Below are 21,371 nucleotides of genomic sequence, written 5' to 3'. Positions count from 1 at the left end.
GCCTTTCCGCCGACGCGCGAGCGCGGGGCGGGGCGGGGCGGGGCAGGGCGGGGCGGGGCGGTGGTGTCCGCCCCTCGGGGAAGCCACTCGGTCTAGCCGGCCTCGGCCTGCGCACTCCTAACCCGCGCTACCTCTGGCTTTCGCCTGGGGCTTCCGGAGATGGGCGCTGAGGTCACTGCACCGATACGCCGGGATCCAAAACGGAGGCCGAGGACTGCGGGCGTTGGGGACGGGCGGCGCGCGCTGGGTGTCCGGAGTCCGGCCGGAGCTGCTGCGTCACCGGGGCAGCTAGGGAACTATTGGGCAACCTTGTCGCCTCCCGCAGCGATCCTTGCCTGAGCGACCTGCGGCTAAGTCTCTTCCCGGGCGGGGCTCTAGTGAAAGAAAGAGTTCGAGGTGCTGACATCCCGTGACGCTACTTGATTCGTGTGTGGGTGGCCCATGCCTGGTTCATAAAAGAACTTTTACAACAGCGCCTGCCTAGGTCCCTCCCTGGAGGACGGGTGGAAGGGTGCCGTGCCGAATTGGAACAAGAAAGGCTACTACTGGAGGGACGTTGGTAACTGGATCTAAGGTGCTGCAGCTTAGTTGACAGTTTCTGTCATTACTGTATCCGCGGGCTCAATTTGTCGGAAACAAGATCTCTTCGAGCTTGGTGATGTAGCAATCTATGTACGGTTTTCAATTTTGTTTTTATTATGCTTTTTGGTTTTGAAAGAGCGTTTTATTATGTTGCCCTGGGTGGCCTCAGGGTGATCCTTCGAAGTTTTGGCATTACCCGCAGGCATGTGCTACCTCAAGGCTGACTGTTTTAAAGGGTTTGGAACTCTGTTTGCTTACTTGTTTTTAAATCAAAATTCTTCTGATTTCATTATCCAGCCGGCAAATAAAAAGATTTTTTTTAAAGACAGTATACAAGCCTGGCTGGTCTTCCTTTTCTCCACCTACCTCCTTCAGCCTCCGGAAATGGTCGGTGTACCCATCTTGTGGGGCTAACTTTTAAAACTTTTTGAAGTTGCATTTGCTGTAGAGGTCCCTCCTTCGAGTCAAATGAGTTTGACTGCCGTAATATTCTCCAAATGATTCTTTTAACTTTCAAGCTTTATGTTTTGAATAAAATCATAATATACTTCTTGCACTGTAAAATCTTAAAATGACTTAAGAATATAGAGAAATGCAACATATTAAAAACTTGCAACAATCTTGCCTGTTCAAGTTTTTTTGTTTTTTGGGTTTTTTATTTTTATTTTGTTTTTGGTTTTTTGTTTTTTTGTTCGAGACAAGGTTTTTCAGTACAGACTTCTGGGGGTTTTGGTTTGTTTTTTGTTCGTTTGTTTGTTTGTCTGTGTGTTTCTCTAGACAGAGCTTCCAGGGTCCTGGAACCCATGTAGACCAGGCTGGCCTCGAACTAATGATTTACCTTCCTCTGCCTGCCAAGTACTGGGACTAAAGGGGGTCAGCTTCCTGTTCAAGTTTTAAAAGTAATGCAAAAACACTTGTCAGCGGAGCGATTAAACTCTCAATTTTTTAAACAATCTCTTCTCTAAGTTTTATTTCTTGTTAGTGTTTGGGGGTGTACCACAGCACATGGGGTGGTGAGAACAGCTCTCAGGGCTTGACTCTCCCCTTTCACCATGAGATTCTAAGGGGCAGAGCTCAGATCTTAAGACTTGGTGGCAGGTGTCTTTCCACACTGAGCTGTACCTCTGCCCATTTGCATCTTGTCTCAGTATATCAAACAACAGCCTAGGGATGATTATAAACATGTAATTAGCAGAAATTCCAGATAGTTAGCATCGACCAGGAGGGAATTTGGTTTATTTTGTTACTATTCAATTTCCATCTGAAACACATCAAAGTCCTTTGGGAGAGAGTGACGAATCTAATGTATTACTCTGTGAATCCTTAACTCTGAAACATTCTACTAGCTGTGATTGCTGGTGGATGTCTGGGATGGTTAATCTTCATTGTCAGCTTGGTCGGCTTGAGAAATAGGAGATGTGTAAAATAAACAACTCCATGTGTCTGTAAGGCAGTTTCCAGAGACGATGAAAGGATTAGGCCTCCAGCTCTCCTAGCATGGATTTCAAGTTTTGAATGATGAAGTGTGGTGGGTAGAGCCTCAGTGGAGGAATCACTTGGGGGTGGGGGTGTGCTTTGGACGAGTCTCAGCTCTGGCCCCAAAACAATTAGCCAAAATTAATCTTCCTATAAGTTGACTTTCCTCAAGGACCTGATCATAGTGATATGTACACACACACACACACACACACACACACACACACACACACACAATACGTGCACACACAGTATTCTTAAATAGATAAACTGAGAAACACTACCAGAATGGAAAACTATGTTCCAAATAGAAAATGGTAGCTCTTTCTTAACTTTGTGAATACCAATATAGGGATAAAAATATTCTTTTCCCCTATTTAATATTAGAATAGAGACAGTCTGACTTAACATTGTTCCAGTTAGTCTTTTTTTTTTTTTTATGGTTATATGGAATTGACACATATTCTGTAGGAAGAACTTTTTCCGGGCTGAAGAAATGCCCCATGCCCTATGAGTCACAGTACTTACCCATACATTCCCAGTCAGACGTGTGAACATAGGGCACACAACACAAACTCAAGTATCCATTATGACTGAGTTACGGTATTCTGTAGGCCGTATGTGTTATATACACTTTTGGCTTACGGTATTTTCAGTTGTAGCCTGTGATATCAACCCCAGTGCCTTGCCAAACTGGAAGAGGTTTCCAAATACCATGTGTACATTTACAAAGTTCTTTGATAGATAAGCTTGTGAAATTTTAAGTCCTAGTAAATGTGACACATTCAGTGTTTGGAAGAATTTCCTAGTTCATTCTGATATCCGTTCCAGACTATTATATTTGGGGGTTCCAGATTATTATATTTGGGGGTTTTGACTGATGAAATTATTTTCTTTTAAGTGTTTTTTTTTACATTTATTGTATGTGTGTACATGCATGTGCAGTCACATATAATTCATATGTATGTGGTGGTCAGAAAACAACTTGAAGGAGTCCATTTCATTATTTGAGTGCTCAAGATCAAATTCCGGTCATCGAACTTGGCAGTAACTGCCCTTACCAACTTAGCCATCTTACTAGCTGATAAATCCTTTTCTTTTTAAGACATGGGTGCCAGTTTGACACAGTCTCCCTATAATAACTATTATGGCTCTGATTCCCAAGCTCAGGTGACCCTCCTGCTTCTGTCCCCTGAGAGTCAGAACTAAAGGCTTCCATCATTTGACCTTTTATAAATTAGTCCCTTGATACCAATAAAATTTTAAATGGAGTTCTTAAAGATGATTCTAAAAGGCCAGTAGGTATAAAATCTTATAGGTATTGTGTAAATACAAAAGTATATCTTCAGCTTCCAAAACTAAACGTATACATATATATGCAGTAAAAGAAAACTGATAGTTTAGTGGCTAACCTCTATCAGATTAGTTCACCAGCGTTACCATGCCTCCGTTCTACTTTTTTTCAAAAAAAGTCATTCAAGTATTAATCATTTCATATCAGATAATTTTGTATTTATCCTTTTTTTTAGAAATTATTTATATATATGAGTACACTGTCACTGTTTTCAGACACACCAGAAGAGGGCATCGGATCCCTTTACGGATGGTTGTGAGCCACCATGTGGTTGCTGGGAATTGAACTCAGGACTTCTGGAAGATCAGTCACTGCTCTTAACCACTAAGCCATCTCTCCAGACTATATTTATCCTCTTAATCCCTACTAATACTTAGGAGCCTATTTTCTCTATCTTCCCAAACTTCAGTATACCTTTTAGGTTACATTTTGTGTGTGTGTGTGTGTGTGTGTGTGTGTGTGTATGTATACATATATATATACATATACACATACATATATATTTGCATGTTTGACTACATGAATGCATTATGTGAATGCACGTCCATGGTTATATATACAAAGTGTATAATTCATATAGTTATGTATGCAAAAATATGTAGTTTCCACTTAGTTTATCATTGCCTCCTACCATTCCTAGTAGACTCTATACACACATTTCTTCAGGAAATAGTAATTGGAATAGTATTTCTCTATTGTAAATAGTTATAGTTCATCTATCTATTTTAAAGATCACTCTCTGGATTAAGTAAATATCCAAGGACTACTGTAACTGCACACACCACAGACCTGTCCAATTTCTTGTCTACTTTTTATGACATAAATAGGTGTCCTGTCAGTTCAGTGGATCACTGTATTGTCACATGGTATTTGCTCCATGTCTTAGGGGTTTATTGCTGTGAAAAGACACTATGACCACAGCAACCCTTACAAAGGAATTTACATTTAATTGGAGCTGGGTTATGTTATGAGTCCATTATCATGCCAGGAACCATGGCAGCATGCAGGCAGACACGGTGCTGGTGGGGAAGCTGAGAGTTCCACATCCCGATTGGCAGGCAACAGAGAGAGTGACAGTGGGCCTGGCTTAGGCTTCTCAAAGTCTACCCCTCAGTGACACACTTCTCCAAGAAGGCCACACTTTCCAATATTGCCATCCCCTAAGCCCATGGGAGCCATTTTCGTTCCAACCACCACCCTCTGCTTCTATGCTAGATTGTAAGACCCTTGAATATAGAGACTGTCCACACTACATTATATTAATAGTCACTCTATAAACTTATTTACCTCAGACATTCTGCTGAGGAATAGGGAGCTGTCCTAAAGCAAGATCAGACAGGAAATACCTACATTAATTCAAAATTGAGAAGTATAAATATAAAGAGAAATATAATCCCATGGGAATAATAAATGCTAGTTAGAAAAACAATCTCCCCAAAGAAAGTGCGGCACTCTGAGAACTCAGAAATTAGCATGAATTACACAAACGAGGCCACCGAAGACATTCTTTGTAGATAAAAGAACTGCGAGAACAAAAAAATTCTTGAGCCAGAGAAATCGCTCTTGCCAAGAACAGGCCTCGGTTACTTAAAAAGTTTTCTTCAAGGATATTTGAGAAATGTTTCAGTGATGAACAGATGAGCATCGGGAAATGTATTCATGGCCTTTCTATCTCTGTGGTGGTTTAAATGAGAATGGCCTCCGTAGGCTCATATGTTTGAATGCTTGGCCACCAAGGCCTGGAACTGTTTACAGGGATTACGAAGGTTAGACTGTGTGGCCTTGGAGGACTCATGTCACTGGGAGTGAAACGAAGGTTTCAAAAGCCCGTGTCAGACCCAGTCAGAGACACACCCTGCCCCTCTCTCTGCAGATTAGGGTGTAACTCTCAGCTGTTCATCCAGCACCATGAGTGCCACGGTGCTCCAAGCATACCCCTGCCATGATGCTAATGGACTAACCCTCCAAAATCATAAGCAAACCCCCAACTAAATGCCTTCTTTTTTGAGAGTTGCCTTGGCCATGGCAATCAAACAGTGACTAAGACAGTTATTATGACAAAACACCTAACAAATATAGTTCCAAGAAGGAAAAGTTTATCCTGGCTTATAATTTGCATGTATTACCCATCATGGTGGGGGAGATGCAGCAGACTCGAGGCAGCTGTCACACCCCGCAGTCAGAAAGAAGAGAGAGATGAATCCTGCTGCTTAGCTTTCCTGTTTCTGTTTAGTCCTTTAATGTGCTGCCCACATTCCCTCTTCATGAGTTAAACCTTTCCGAAGATATTATAGAGATGAGCTAAAGTGTGCGTCCCTGGTGACCCTAAACTTAGTCAAATTGATAGGGAAGATTAGCCATCACAATAAGGGATATAGAATACATAGTTCTGAGAGAGCACACAGCAATTGAATGAGAGAGTCCCTACACATGCAAGGCTCTTCAGGGACCAAGTAGATTATGCAGGAAACCAGTGAAGGAATTTTAGCGACAGTGACTGAAAAGGATTGGTAAATTGAAAACTGTACTCTAGATATAAATCCCAAACAAAGATTAAGATGTATCAAGGTAGATAAAAATACTCCAGAATTAGCTAGAGGCTTTTGTAAATAAAATAAAAAAGCTAGAAAGGGCATGTTGGACCAGGTTAGTGAGAAATAGATAGATTGAGCTAGAAAACAAACAGTTGAATGTACTTTTAAAGTGAGCATAAGGAAGAGGTTACTTGTGTATTTAGAACTGCATGGTAGTGGCATTCACTTAAATGTTAGAGTATTTGGAGGTAGATAGGGAGGTTGGGAGATCATTTGGTTTAATACCTACTGAATTTCTGAGGGTTTTGAATCATCCAAGCAGCCTCTAAATAGAAGTATGGACCTGGGAACAAGCTCCTTAGGGGAAAGGATTTATACTGGCTGGACATCTACAGCCTATCCCTACCTACCGAGTGACAGGAAGTCACAGCAGCAGGAGCTTGAGAGAGCTGATTACATCACTTGTAAAACAGAAAACCTGGTGCATATATAAGGAAAGATTAAATTCCTGAATACACAGAAGACTGGCTTTACAATACCTTAGGGCCTAGGTAGGAGAAGATGAACCAGACAAGATGGAGTTCTCAGAGGGTGTTATGTGCTTGAAGACAAATGACTAAGCACTTCAAGGAAGGAGTGGCGAATAAATAACGTCAAGTGCCATTGTGAAGTCATGTGTAACAGGGCCTGGAAAATGTCCACTGCCTTTGGTGACGTGATGGTCATCAGTTACCACAACAAGAACTGTTTGGTTGCGTAATATGGCCATAAGCTAGACTGAATGGAATGTGATAGATGAGAAATAAATGGAGTGGATCTAAACTTCTCATGGGATTTGACTTTTCATCGGGAGGGTATAGATCATAGTTTGTTATTTTACACATGTGTATGTGTCTGTATGTGGGCAGGCACACGCAGCTGCGACACTCAGGAGCTACAGTTGTGAACCTTGGAGCTGCAAGCCATATGGCATGGGTGCTGGGAACTGAACTTGTACCTGCAAAAGCAGTGAGAGAGCTTCTAACCACTGAGCCATCCCTTCAGCCTGGAACATATCATTTTCTGTCTGTGAGGATTTTGATTTGCTTTGATAAAAGACTTAAGGTGTCACACACACACACACACACACACACACACACACACACGGGGGGGGGGGGGGCTGAGACATGGTCTTACAGTATACCTGAACTCATTGGTATCAAACAGGCAATCCTTCTGCACTGAGACAACTGGTATACCTGGCACTTAACTCTTCCATACCCTGTTTTTCCCTCCCAATGTCAATTGTCAACTTGACACAGACTAGAAAAAACCCTCACCTACATTGGGTAGGCCTATGGTCACAGGGTAGGAGACAGGACTGTCTTATGGTAACTGATGTGGGATGACTCATCCCACCGTGGGTGGCACCATTCCCAATCAGGAGGTCGTGAACCATGAAAGGGTGGAGAGATTCAGCCAGGCAGAAGCAAGAAAGCAAACGAGCTTGTATCTATTCATCCCCCCACTGCACATGACTGTAGTGTGCATTCCTGCCACCCTGACTTCCCAGCAGTAATGGGTTGTAATTTGGACTTGTGAGGTAAAATATCTTCCCCCTGAGTTGCTTGTCAAGATACCACAGTGACAGAAATAAAAGTAGGACAAGGACACACTCTCTCTCTTCCTTCCATTTAGAAATTGTATTTTTTTTATAATGTCTATGGTGTATGTGTGTGTCTGTTTATGTGTGGGAATATACCTGTGAATATAGCTGCTTATAGAGACTGAGAGACCCAAGAGCAGCTAGTACCTTTAATCACTGAGCTCTCTCTGCACCTTTCAACTACACATCTGTAAATTTTACTGCGTTTGTTCTGTCCTATGTTTTATTTATTTATTTATTTATTTATTTATTTATTTATTTATAAAAATGTATATTTTATTGGGCTCATGAGATGGTCCCCCAGGTAAATGGTAAAGGCACTTGCGGCGTAAGCCTGACAACCAGAGTTCCATCCCCAGCACCTGTGTGACAATGGAGGGAGAAAATTGACTCTCCAAAGTTACCTTCTGACCACCACACACACCATGGCTCCTACGCAAACATACAGAGCTTTGTCATCACCATCATTGTAGTCCACATCATCGCCATTGTCATCTTCATTACACCATCATCCTCATGCCCATCATCATCGTTTTAAATCTCTATTTTTTTTTATTAATGTTCAAAAATACATGTTTTCTAATGGTATTTTTCTTACATAGTTGTAGTTGTTTCTGCTCTGAACATCTACTTACCCCCATCTCCTACCCCTTGCCCCTCGCCCCTCGCTCTCACGCCACCCCCACCCCGCCTTCTCTCATTAGTATTTTCCTTCCTATTTCATATTGCATGAGTTCCATCATCCCCATTTCCTTAAAGGCTCCCGCTTCCACACTTAGGAGCTCCTAGCTGCACATCCTCCACCACACACTCACCCACACAGAAATACACACACATAAAAGGTCAAAACCGGGACCCGTATATAAGAGAGAACATGTGTTAATTGTCTTACTGAAACCGGGGCACTCATTTAATATATTGTTCCCTTCTAGCCATTTCCCTGAGAAACGCAGTCATCCCTACAGCTGCATGGATCCACTGTTGTATGTATTCTATGTGCCATGTTTTTACTACCCATCTGTTCATTGATGGACAGCCGATTCTATTTCCTTGCTATTGGAAAGGATGTAATCATGGATGTACATTTTTATGTCAGGCTACAGAACACTTTGAGTAAATGCCCAAGCATGCGAAAGGCAGATCATACACTAGCCTTAGTTTAGTTTTCTGGAGAAAACTCCACACTGATTTTTACAGTGGCTGCACCAATTTGTATTCCTACCACCAGTGAAGAAATTTCCCTTTCCCTCCACATCCTTGCCAACATTTTCTGTCTTTTTTGTCTTGATAGCGGCCATTATGATTGAAATGAGACGAATCACAAGTAGATTTAATTGGATTTTTTTTTTCTGGTGGCTAAGAATACTTGGCACTTGAAAAAAAATACTGACCATTTGTATTTCTTCTTTTGAGAAATGTCTATTTCATTCACTGACCAATACATTGCTTGGCAATTTGGGTTTTCTTGGGGTTAAACTTGAGTATTTGTATTCCGGATGTAGCAGTTTGAGAGAGAATGAGCCTCATAGGTCACTATCTTTGAATGTTTAGTTTCCAGTTGATGGGTTGTTTAGAAAAGATTAGATGGGTGGCCTTTTGGTGGAGGTAGGACAATTGAGGGTGGGCTTTGAGAATTCAAAAATTCACACCAAACCCAGCCTCACACACTCTCTGTCTGCCTCTGTCTTGCCATTTAGATGTAAGTTCTCACCTAAATGCTCCACCTCCATGCCTGCCTATCACAATGCTTCCCACCGTGGTCATGGACTCACCCTCTGAAATTGTAAGCAAGCCCCAACTAGATGTTTTCCTTTTATAAGTTGCCTTAGTCAAAAGCCTTCTCTGAAGTAAAGCTGAGCATACCCTTTGTTTTAAAAATTGAAAGTAAACATAAAGGCCAGTTTCATGCTTAGATACATGCAAGGTTCTCTCTCTCTCTCTCTCTCTCTCTCTCTCTCTCTCTCGTGTGTGTGTGTGTGTGTGTGTGTGTGTGTGTGTGTGTGTGTGTGTGTGTGTGTGTGTGTAGAGCATTGCTTACAGAAAAGAATACTGGATTTAGAGCCACTGCACTGTACCTTCTACCATTAGTTAAATGGCATTCAGCAAGTCAATTATTTGAGGACTTTTTGTGATTATAAAAAGAGGTGTCATCGATTTGGGATAAATAGCAAACTGTTTTTTTCAGTAGTTTGGCCTTGATTGACAACCTCCCACATAAGAGTTCTTTAGGATGATGTCATTATGCAGGTGAAGGCAAATAAGATAAAAGTGAGGCCTGTCATTGGGGGAGAAGGAAGGGAGGCGGGAACTGAGGCTTTTGAAGAGAAGGAGAGGAAGTTTGAGCGAGGAGGAGGAGCGGAGAGAACATGGTGGCAGATGTTAAGATTCTTCTCTGCGCATATGAATATTTTTAAGAGACGGGTGTCTACAGGCTTTTGTGCTGTTTAGATGGGCAATTATATCTTATCAGTTGGATCAGAGGATGTTGTGTGATGTATTCTTTCGTGTGGCGACTTAATTGAGTTCAAGTGAGTATGTGGTGGCAGGACACATAGGACCTACCACAGAATTGGGATGTGTATGCCTGGAGTGGTAACAACCCATCCTGGGAACTAGATGGGTAGAGAAATTGCTGCCTGGGTCAGAGAGTACTTGAGGGCAACATGGAGCCGCTGAGATAAACTAGCACTGGTTCCAATGTTCCAATGGCTGGCCGGAGGGGAACGCCAAAGTACCCGCAGGAGCTGGTCATGCCTATTTATTTATTTATTTATTTATTTATTTATTTATTTATTTATTTAATGTTTACCACAACAGAGTTCAGCCTCGGGAACGACATATGTACTAGAAGACCAAATAACTCTGAGTTTCGCCAGATGAACCAATGGCCCACTCTGGATCAAATGGGTTGTCTCGAGAACTTAGAACGAGGTCTGAGGAATGTTTGTCAGGTGGCTGATCATTTGAACTAAAAACTCGTAAACTTAGGCTATGTGTGACAGCATGCATCCTGTGGAGAACCGGTGTCTCTGTGGAAGAGACGGAGCAGTCCAGGCCACTCACTGTGCCATTTGGGGTCACAGTTCTATGGCTCTATGACATTAATACTATCTCCTCTACTTGGGGAGCAAGAAAGCTGGTAACTGCTTAAAGGACTTGTGGGAGCCGAATTGATCAGGCAGTTTAACTTGAGTCTGTGTTTTCATGAAGCATGTATCAAACACAATGTAATAGCTGCCCCAGTCCTACTCCCCATCCTGTGAGAAGTTGGCCGGCTTTCATGTTTGCACTGTCTGTCATAACTCATCCCTGGAACATAATCTCTCATCTTGGCTTTAGCAAAGTGGATTTCTAGTGAGTGCAGCAGCAAAGCCCTGTACTTAGGTGGCTATAAGTGGAAAAGCAGATATAAACCACAGGGAAAGGGGCCAAACCAAAAGGTAGGAAGAATCATATAGACCTCCAATTATAAGGTGTCTATTAGTCAGGGTTCTCTAGAGTCACAGAACGTATGGGTAGTCTCTATATAGTAAGGGAATTTGTGGATGACTTAGGGTCTGTAGTCCGACTTCCCAACAATGGTCAGCAGCAGCTGTGATTGGAAGTCCAAGGATCTAGCAGTGGCTCAGTCCCACAAGGCAGGCAGGCAGTCAAAACAGAGCGACTCTTCCTTCTTCCAATGTCCTTATATAAATCCCCAGCAGAAGGTGCATCCCAGCTTAAAGGTGTGTACCACCACAGCTGGATCTAGGACTTGCTTTGTCCCAGGTGACCTTGAACTCAGAGATCTCCTTACCTTAGTCTCCTGGGATTCATAGCCACTATGTCTCATGATCTCCATGCCAAGATCCAGTTCAGAAACTGCTATCTTCCAGCCTCAAGATCAGGATCACAGGTGAGCCTTCCAATTCTAGATTGTAGTTCATTCCAGATATTGCCAAGTTGACAACCAGGAATAGCCACTACAAGGTAGAAATTTAGTGTATTATGCAGTGGTTATCTTACCCAAAGTGATTTAGAGCTCAATTTCTATAGTAGCCAAGTACTTTTGAAGCTTACAAATATTTGGGTTAGTACATACTGAATTTCAAATGTACCTAGGAAAGAGATACATTCTAAAGAAGGTTTCTAGATGGAAGTGGAGAGTATTAATCAGGATTCTCTAGAGAAACAGAACTGATAGAATGAATATAGTCATAATTAATAATTAATTAGTATTTAATTTGATTATATTTAATTATGTAAATATATTATATTTATATTAATATAATATTTTAAATATGTAATATAATATTTAATATATCTAATACAACACATTGTGTTATATGTTAATTATTATATTTAATTATAAAGTTTAATAATTTATATTAATTAATCAATAATGAAATTATTATTATTAATCATCTAATTAGAGAAGCTCACAAGCTGTGGTCTGGATAGTTCGACATTGACTGAGGGAAATTCCAAGAATCTATACTCAGTCTGAGAGGCTGAACGTCTCCACTGTTCTTCATTATATGTCAGAATCCTGCAGTAGGCTCCAATACCAGTGTAGGATTGAACCTACCAACCAATGTGGGCAAGCAGGCTAAAAGCAAGAGCTTCTGCCTTCCCTGTCCTTTAGATAAGCTGCCATCAGAAGGTGTAGCCCAGGTTGAAGTGGGTCTTCCCATTTCAAATGATTTAAATAAAAATAAATAAAATAAAAAACCCTCACCGGTGTGCTCAGAAGCTTGGCCTTTAGTGGAGTCCTTGATTCCACATGTAGTCAAGTTGAAAATCAAGACTAGCCATCAAATAGAGCAAGTTGTCAGGATTTGCTCCAAATTTGACCAATTTAATGGTTATCAGCTCTCTTTTGTGCCCATCACCTTTGGTCTGATAATGTAAGGATAGATAAGAAATGAGTAAATGGGCATGCAAAATTATAACACAAGCTTTTGCCGTACTTTTTCTAAATGGCGCCCTTCACAAACGAGCGCTCAAGGAGAAAGACTCCCCAAGGGGCCACAGCTGTAAGGCACACCGCTTCCTCAGGACCCTCCAAAACATCCTGCACAGCCCATCCCTGAGTCTGCCTCACAGAAATATGGTGATTCCTTCGCTGTCTAGCAGTGGCCACCAGGCCCAGAATGCACCATTGTATATAAAGATATCACTAAGGTCAAGCTGCAGGGCCCACTTGCTCCCTTATTTGACTTGAGGCTGAAACAGAGAACAATTTGAAAGGATAGAAGCTTGGCTGTTGCTAAGAAACAGAAGTCCAGATAAACTCGCAACTCACAATGAAACCTGATCCAGTGTGCTCTTAAGAGATTATATTTAATTCTTCCTAAGAGAAAGCTGGCAGACAATGCCCACAGTAGAGTGCTTGTGCCCCAAGTCTATAGACCACAATCTATCTCCATGCCTCGTGTGAGTACACACTCTTCCTCCAGTACAGAAGATTCTTCACCAGACAGAAGTGGGCACCTTTCCCCAAATGAGGATGGGCAATGTCTGTTCTCAGGAGTAACCCTGAAAAAAAACCTACAAAGGGGAGTCCCAATCAAGCTGTCTTACAGAAAGAGTTTATTAGGACTGACAGTTCCAAAACACTAGAATAGCTATCTTGGCAGGGAGCGTGGCAACAGGCAGACTGCATTGTGCCGTCTTACATTTTTATCCAGAAGAATAATGCAGAAAGAGAGCTAACAGGGAGTGGTGTGGGCTTCTGAAACCTCAAAGCCCACCCCAATGACACACTTCCTCCTATAAGACCACACCTCCTAGTCCTTCCCAAATAATTCCACCAGCCGGGGACCAATCATTTAAATATTTGAGCCTATTTGGGCTAACGTCATTCAAACCACCACACAAACAAGACCAGATTTTCTAATAACTGGTTAGAAGCGGTTCAGTGAGCTCGTGCCTCTGAGGGTTCCAGCAGTCTATTTGCACACTACCCCACTTCTGCTGGATACGGTATGCTTGCTGAACTAGGTTTATAGAACAGGACCAACCACAAATAATGAACCATCTGACAGGCAGATGGAGACTCTACTCATTGCAAAAGAATCGAGAGGTGGATAAATAAAATAAATACCAACATACTTGTAACCCCAGCACTCCGAAGACAGAGGCAGGCAAAGCTCTGAGTGTGAGGACAGCTTGGTCTTCAGAGTGAATTCTAGGTCAGCCAGAGCTACACAGGGAAATCTTACCTTGAAAAATGAAAAAAAAAAAAACAAAAAAAAAAAACAAAACCAAAAACAACCAAACAACAACAACCACCACACACACACACACACACACACACACACACACACACACACACACACACCACGTTCTCTTTTTGGTTTTTCTATGTAGCCAAATATCTGGCCTTGTTTTACTAATTGTCTCCTTCCTACCTCGCAAGTGATAGCATTTCAGGAGTGTACCACTATACCCAGCTGAGCCGGTTGAATTAACTAGTTAAGCAATGACACATGCTATTTATTCATTTCCTGGATGACCTGTATATACCTTTGCTCAGGCTAGGTACTAGAAAAATAGTGTCCAGGCAAAAATGGGTTTTCTCACTTGAAAATGGCATTCTCTTGAGAAGGGCAGAGAGTAAGAATGTAAATAAGGCATTAGGGTTGGAAATTGGGGTGGTTTAATAAAAAGAAAGCGTCCTTTCAGAGCAAAGATTCCCATATTTGAATGGGAAGTACCATTGGGTGGTCAGATAAGGCTGCTCTGAACTGGACTGAGAAGGAATAGAACCTACTGGAAGAAGTAGAGGAAAGGCAAGACGTACAATTGGGAGGATGCAAGGGCAGCAGAGAACTTGGGAAGACACAGACACAGACAACTAGAGAGCAGCAAGTGACAGGCTGGCTGGGCTGAGTCAGAGCTCACCTATGAAGGTTTTGGTTTTGTTTTGTTGTTTTATGGTTCATTTGTTTTTGCTTTTGCTCTTCTTTCATGTGTGTGTGCATCTGTCTGTGTCTTCTGTTTTGTTTTGTTTTTTGAAAGAATCTATTCTGTAGCTCTGGCTGTGATATGTAGACCCTATTGGCCTTGAACTCACAGATCTAGCCCCTTCTACCTCCCAAGTGACACTGAAACTCGTTTGTTTGTTTATTAATTTGTCTGGAAGTCAGGTCTTGAGGTCCTAGCACTTGGGAAGCTAAGGCTGCAGATGCTTTGGTATGACTTGCCTAGAGGTTCCTTTCTCTTTGCATTGTTAAAATTCTCTAGAGCTTACATTTTTGAGTACCTGGGATGTTTACAGAGATTCCATACAATAGTTAAAATGAAAAATTATTTTAAAACTTTAAATAGATTTGATTTTATGCTTTCCTTATACTCATTATTGTAAGTCATCTTCTTGTCTAACTAGTTAATATCATTTAATAAAAGCAAAATAATTAAAAATGGTGCAAAATTACTTCATTTGTTAGTAACAAAATTTCTAAAGAAAATGAAGCTGAGCTTATGTAATCTCCAAAAGTTATTGTACACCACACACACACACACACACACACACACACACACATACACATAAACACACACACACATACACACACACACACACACACACACACACACACACACACACGTATATGGCAGACAGTGTGGTATATACCCTTAATCCCAGCACTCTGGATGCAGAAACAGGCAGAAATCTAAGTTCCAGGCCAGCCTGGCCTACAGAGTGAGTTCCAGGACAGCCAGGGCTACACAGAGAAACCCTGTCCCCCCCCCAAAAAAAAAACAAAGAAAAAGGAAATAAAAATAAAACTATTGTTATAAGATATTGCCCAGTGGCAAGAATCATTTATAGAAGAGAATGGAGGTATTATGCTGCTTCTTATATTTTTACTTCTTGCTCTGCCCGGGGTGTTTAAAGACTTTGAGCAGCTCCTTCTGCTTCACTGAGCCACACTTCAGGACACTCACCTACGCTGAACTGGGTCTTAGAGGCTCGCTTTCTACCCACACTCTGTTACTTGTTTTCTCTGCTGGCTTTGACCCTGGCTCTGTCTGTGCTTAGAATGCTTTCCTCACATCTTTGCATGTGGGGCTTTTGGTCTTCCTTCAGGTCTCAGACTGAGATCCCTTCGACATTACTTTTCCTAGTGATCTCATTTAATTTCTTTATAGCAATGACGATGAGTCACAGTTAGCATGTTTTAACTCCCCATGTTTGTTATTGACTGCCTTCTGCTTGAGGAAGCTCTATGAGAAACTGGTACAGTGAACCACTTAGAAAAGTCGAAGTTATCTTTAAAGTCAGTTTTGCTTGTTTGTGAAGTTCTAACATTTGAGGCAGCTGCTTGTATACCTCTAACTAATGCCCAGTCCCCTTCCACTTGGGCAAAGTCTTCCTCTTCAACAAGCAGTGAGTTCGAGGGCAGTCAGGCCTACACAATGAGACCCTATTTCTTTAAAAAAAAAAAACTAATAAATCATAAGAAGGAGGAGGGGGAGGAGGAGGAGATGAAGAAGAAGAAGAAGAAGGAGAAGGAGAAGGAGAAGGAGAAGGAGAAGGAGAAGAAGAAGAAGAAGAAGAAGAAGAAGAAGAAGAAGAAGAAGAAGAAGAAGAAGAAGAAGAAGAAGAAGAAGAAGAAAAGAAGCAGCAGCAGCAGCAGCGGGAGAGTGTTGAGAGCACTTGCTTCTCTTACAGAGAGCTCAGGTTCAGTTCCTAGCGCCCACATAAGGACTCCAGTTCCAGGGGCTCCAATACCCTCTTTTGTCCTCTGTATGCACTGTATACTTACACATGCAATCATACAAGACAATCATACACATAAAATCAAATAAAATAACATATTTAAAATAAAATAATAAAAATAAAGGAGAAAAAGAAAAGGGAGAGAAAAGAAGAAAAGAACAAAAGAACAGAGCATGAGCCATTCTCCTCTGACATCCACCATGGCTTTGTAAATCCAAGAAAGGTCACATCTCTTTTACCCTCACTAGAGAAACAATGTAACAATAATATGAAATGCAGAGGGGGGTGAGAGCCCAGAAACCACAAAGAAAGGGAGCTGGAGCTTCCAGAGAAGGCTGGGCCCTAAGCATATGGTAAATTCTGTGGTTCTAATTGTGAAAATCAGCATGGTTCTCAACTATTAAGCCCAGGACTGCAATTGCTGGAAGCTGATGCACCCTGATCAATAAAAACTCTTCTCTCTTTACAAACACTGGAAAGACAAGGTAAACTAAGAAATAACTTAGTACATATTAGGTAGAAAATGGAGAGGCTGGAGAGATGATGACTCAGGAGTTAAGAACACTGACTGCTCTTCCATAGGTCCTGAGTTCAATCCCAGCAACCATGTGATGGCTCACAACTATTTTTTTTTCTTTTCTTTTTTTTGGAGCTGGGGACTGAACCCAGGGCCTTGCGCTTGCTAGGCAAGCACTCTACTGCTGAGCTAAATCCCCAACCCCATGCTCACAACTATTTATATTGGGATCCAATGTCCTCTTCTGGAGTGTCTGAAGACAACTACAGTGTACTCATATACATAAAATAAATACATCTTTTACAAAAATGGAGTTTAAAAAACAAAGAAAATGGAACTTGCTTGCAGAAGAATTTAAGCAGCTTTAAAAATGTGTTTGCATCTGGGAAATGGAAAGAGCAGAGAGAGAGGCAGGAGCTGTTGTTTTTTGTTATAAATGTTTCAAAACAATCTGATTCCTTAAAATTTGTCTTTTTAGAGTTTTAAAGCCTAATGGCATCTGGATTTTTAATTGTATCCATTTTAAGGATCATGCCTTAGTTGTTGGCTTCTTAGTGTCAATTTAAAAGTAAAAATATGGGGCTGGAGAGATGGCGCAGGGGTTAAGAGCACTGACTGTTCTTCCAGAGGTGCTGAGTTCAAGTCCCAGCAACCACATGGTGGCTCACAACCACCAGTAATGGGGATCTAATGACCTCTTTCTGGTGTGCATGAAGACAGTGACAGTGTAGTCATGTACATGAAATAAATAAACAAAAAAAGTAAAAATATTGTGTTTGGCATTCAAGATGTAGAGGACACGGACAGTGAGTTAGAGAACATGGCGTGGACAAAGAGGGAAATACAATGCTAAAAGGTCAAGAAGTTTTGAGGTGGGTGTTTAAGTTATGAGTTTTAAAGCTAACACTTCTCATTGTGTGCCTATAGTACAATGCAATGTTCAAAGGACACTGAAGGATTATTTGTAAAGATACATTTCTTTAAAGAAAAAAAAAACATTTTATACATGATATGGTAATCACAGCCCATTCCAGGTGTTAAGGTTTTCCTTGCTAAGACTGGTATTGCTAATCGTGCTTTCCACTAAATAATATTGTAACCAGGATCGTATCCCCTCTGCTTTGTTTCACAGGACCCTTGGGATTTTGTGAGTGCTAGAGGAGTCTGAGCCTGCAAATAAGTGGATGTTGCACTAGTCTGACCTTCGTTCGTAAGAAAACATTTGAAACAGGATAATTTATAAAGGAAAGAGGTTAATTTGACTCCCAGCGATAGAAGTCCCAGTGCCCACACCTGGTCATATAACATATTTCTGTCATAAAATCTTTTAGTTTTTAATATATTTTTCATTACTTATGTGTACATGTGTGTGTTTGTGTTGGACAGTTATGTGAGCATGCATGTAGGAAATGTTTCACAGAGGTCGGGAAACATGTCACAGTTCATTCAAAGTTTCTAAATGATAATCGGGAGCACGTGGGAAACCAGAGAAGATCAAGAACACACTGTGAATGAAACTGAGATCCCACAGATGAGGCACTGACGGTGCTCACAGTGCAGTCACGCCAGCCGGTTTGCACACGGAGATCCATTTGCACCTGTTCTTCTACTCACCCAACTTGTCCAAGTTTGAAGAATGAATAAGGCTCTATAGCCTTCTAGAAAGAAGAAAGCACTGCAGACTAAGCAGAGGACGCAGATATGAAGAAGCATCATGTTCTGGTGTGAAAAGGCAGGCAGGGGCTGCAGAGACGCTCAGTGGTCAAAAGCACTTCCTGTTCTTGCAGAGGATCGGGATTTGGTTCACAGCGCCTTTATCAACTAGCTGTGTGTCATTCTAGTTCCGGGATACCCAATGCCCTCTCCCATCAAAGTTTTAGTAATTGAGGGGCCACATTCTCCCAGGGACCCCAATATCATATATAACTGAGGTTGTCATTGGCAATGGGACAACTCTGAACTAATTCACAAGCTCCATCTATCTTAATCTTTTGATTGTATGCTGTATATGAAATACGTAGAGGTTTCCTCTCTGCTTTACTTTACAGAACCCTTGAGATTTTTTTTTTTTTTTTTTTTTTTTTTTTTTTTTTTTGGGAGCTGGGGACTGAACCCAGGGCCTTGCGCTTGCTAGGCAAGTGCTCTACCACTGAGCTAAATCCCCAACCCCAACCCTTGAGATTTTATGACTACCAGAGGATTGTGTATCTACAGAGAAGCAGCCCCTACATTATTCTGACCTTCATTCATAAGAAAACATTGAAGCAGGATAATTTATAAAGAAAGGAGGTTAATTTAGCTCACAATGATAGAGGTCCCAGTGCCGACACATGACTGTGCCTTCTTTCTGAGGCACATAGAGTATCACATGAAGAGTCAGACACTGTGCCTATGAGTGCCCTGAGCTAGGCCTGTCTTTATTTCTGATAGAGCCACCAGAATCCAATCATAGAGGTTCTGTCCAAATGACTGTATCCAAATGTGATCACTTCCCAAAGGCCCCACTATAAGCATAATAGTTAGATTGTTTTCACCCTCTTGTGGCCTGACAATGGAGGCAAAATAGCTATACATGTCCCTGGAGAACAGGCTCAAACAAAGTTATAAAGCATCCTTTGTTGTTAATTTTTGAGTTCATGCTGGTGAAGTGACCAGGGGTGGGTTCTTAAATATCTTCAGAAAGACCAAGGACAGGAAGAGGGTACCAGCTACTAGCTCCATAAAAACTCCGACCCAACAAGGTTGGAAGAGCATTCGCATCGCTCATCACGTGCAATGTCATGCTAGACATAAGGGAGAGACTAGCTCCAGCCTCTTTGTTTAAGGGAACTGCCCTACTCACTGGTGATAACCCTGTGGGAACGGAACCAAGGGTTGGGGGGTGAGATGTCACGTGACACACCACAGGAAATCCGTCTCTGGAGACTAGCATCAGGAAGTTGCTCTGAGCCTGTTACCCAGCCTATAGGCATATATTGATCCAATCCCAAGCCCCTAAATCCTCGGTCCATCATATCTCACCACATAATGCTCCAAGAAAGCTCTGCCTGATGAGGTAACTCGGAAGGGGTGGGGGCGGTATCATCACGTATGAGGGCTTCCCTGAAAATGGGGGATGCGGCCACCACCACCCTTGCCTCAGTTCCTTTTGCCATCTCACTTGGTGAGTCGTGTAGGGCAGGTCAGGACTCTTCAAGGAGTCACCCGGAGTCTGTGGTACCTTGCTCTCCATCCCACTTTTTTCCTTCACAAAGTTGACATCCACATCCCGGCTCCTTCTAAAGCAGTGGACTTGGAAGTTAGAAGTTAGGATTTTGATGTTCAATTTTAAGACCTCAGCTCCCTCTTAGGATCTCTCGGCCTACTCTTTACACCAACAGTGCCACTTGCTCTGTTTCAGTGCTGAAGAGTGAGTTAGGAGCATAAGAAGTCTCTGGAAACAAACCATTTTTGGAAAGGAAACACACACACACACACACACACACACACACACACACACACACACACGAGTGCTACAGAGCTGACAAACTTTTTCTAACAACCAATTATGGAACTCCAGAAGGAAAAAAATTGTCTTTTGAGAAAAATCTTACATTGGGGGAATAAAATGGTTAGGCCTTGCTTCCGCTGCCACAATCTGTCATTGATTGACAGCTGCCAAGAAAGAGATTAGTTCTGCTGGAATGATGCTCTTTGGCTTCATGTGGAGGTGTGTAATGGCACTCAACTTTTAAAACTCAAATTGTATTACTTTTTGTAAGAGAGAGAGAGAGAGAGAGAGAGAGAGAGAGAGAGAGAGAGAACAACTTTAAGGACTTGCTTCTTTCCTTCTTCCGTGGGTTCCAGGGATAGAACTCAGTATCGAGGAATACATAGCAAGAACTTCCATCCATTGCCTGGTCCCCGAATGGCACGTTCAGTTTAAAAGGAGATAAAAGTAGTATGTCTCCATGACGAGCCTCTAGTGTGAGACTCTTTTGCACTGCACCCTAGGAGCAAAAGCACTGGAAATAAAGCACGAAGCGTAATAGGGGAATTGCACGAAGCAATTAGAACGCTAGATCTCCCCAACTGCTTATCACCACGAAAAGATAACTGTAAACCGAGATTGGGGATGGGGCAGTGTATGAACCATTCGATTTCATCTGTGGTTTTGTTGTTGTTGTTTGTTTTTGGTTTTTTTTTTTTAAGCAAACAAGATTTTAGAGTAATGTTCCTTGCAACAGGGAGGAGTCTCAAAAAGGGCTTGCCTTCATCCTTGTTGTTTAAAACAACAGTACGTAATTGAGAAGATCCATAAACGACCCGGTTCTTTACAGAAAAGCCTGCCAACAATTGATATTTGTTTTAAGTGTTCCAAGTCTGTGTTAGCATTGTTTATACCCACTGCCGCTCCGGGATCGGGTGTGTGGGCTTGTTCTCCTATCACTCCCTAACCCTGCCTTTGGCACGATCATGCTTGTAGCCTGAAACGGGCCACATAGAAGAAATTGACTGCAGACATTACAAATGCAGTCACTTGGGCCTATTTCTTTCTGGAGATCTGGTTGTCAAGCATT

At 41.9% G+C, this 21,371-nt stretch overlaps 1 protein-coding gene and 1 long non-coding RNA gene across 3 annotated transcripts in view; one reads left to right on the top strand and one right to left on the bottom strand.

Moving 5' to 3' along the window:
• Positions 1 to 376, bottom strand: part of Chd1 (chromodomain helicase DNA binding protein 1) — a 67,327-nt gene extending 66,951 nt beyond the window's left edge. For both annotated transcript variants that reach the window (XM_087553173.1, XM_087553185.1), the window contains exon 1: positions 132 to 376. The gene's annotated coding sequence lies outside the window, so the exon portion shown is untranslated. The remainder of the gene's footprint in view (positions 1 to 131) is intronic.
• Positions 86 to 18,174, top strand: Chd1l2 (chromodomain helicase DNA binding protein 1 like 2). The gene is made up of 2 exons (XR_015649454.1): positions 86 to 672; positions 17,945 to 18,174. It is a non-coding gene; the product is annotated as a chromodomain helicase DNA binding protein 1 like 2 (long non-coding RNA).
• Positions 18,175 to 21,371: the final 3,197 nt, after the last annotated feature.

Source organism: Rattus norvegicus, chromosome 1, assembly GCF_021556685.1.
Source record: "Rattus norvegicus strain SHRSP/BbbUtx chromosome 1, alternate assembly SHRSP_T2T, whole genome shotgun sequence".
Lineage (NCBI taxonomy): Eukaryota > Metazoa > Chordata > Mammalia > Rodentia > Muridae > Rattus > Rattus norvegicus.
The sequence above is the reverse complement of the archived record's forward strand: the minus strand, read 5'-3'. Positions and strand labels throughout refer to the sequence as shown.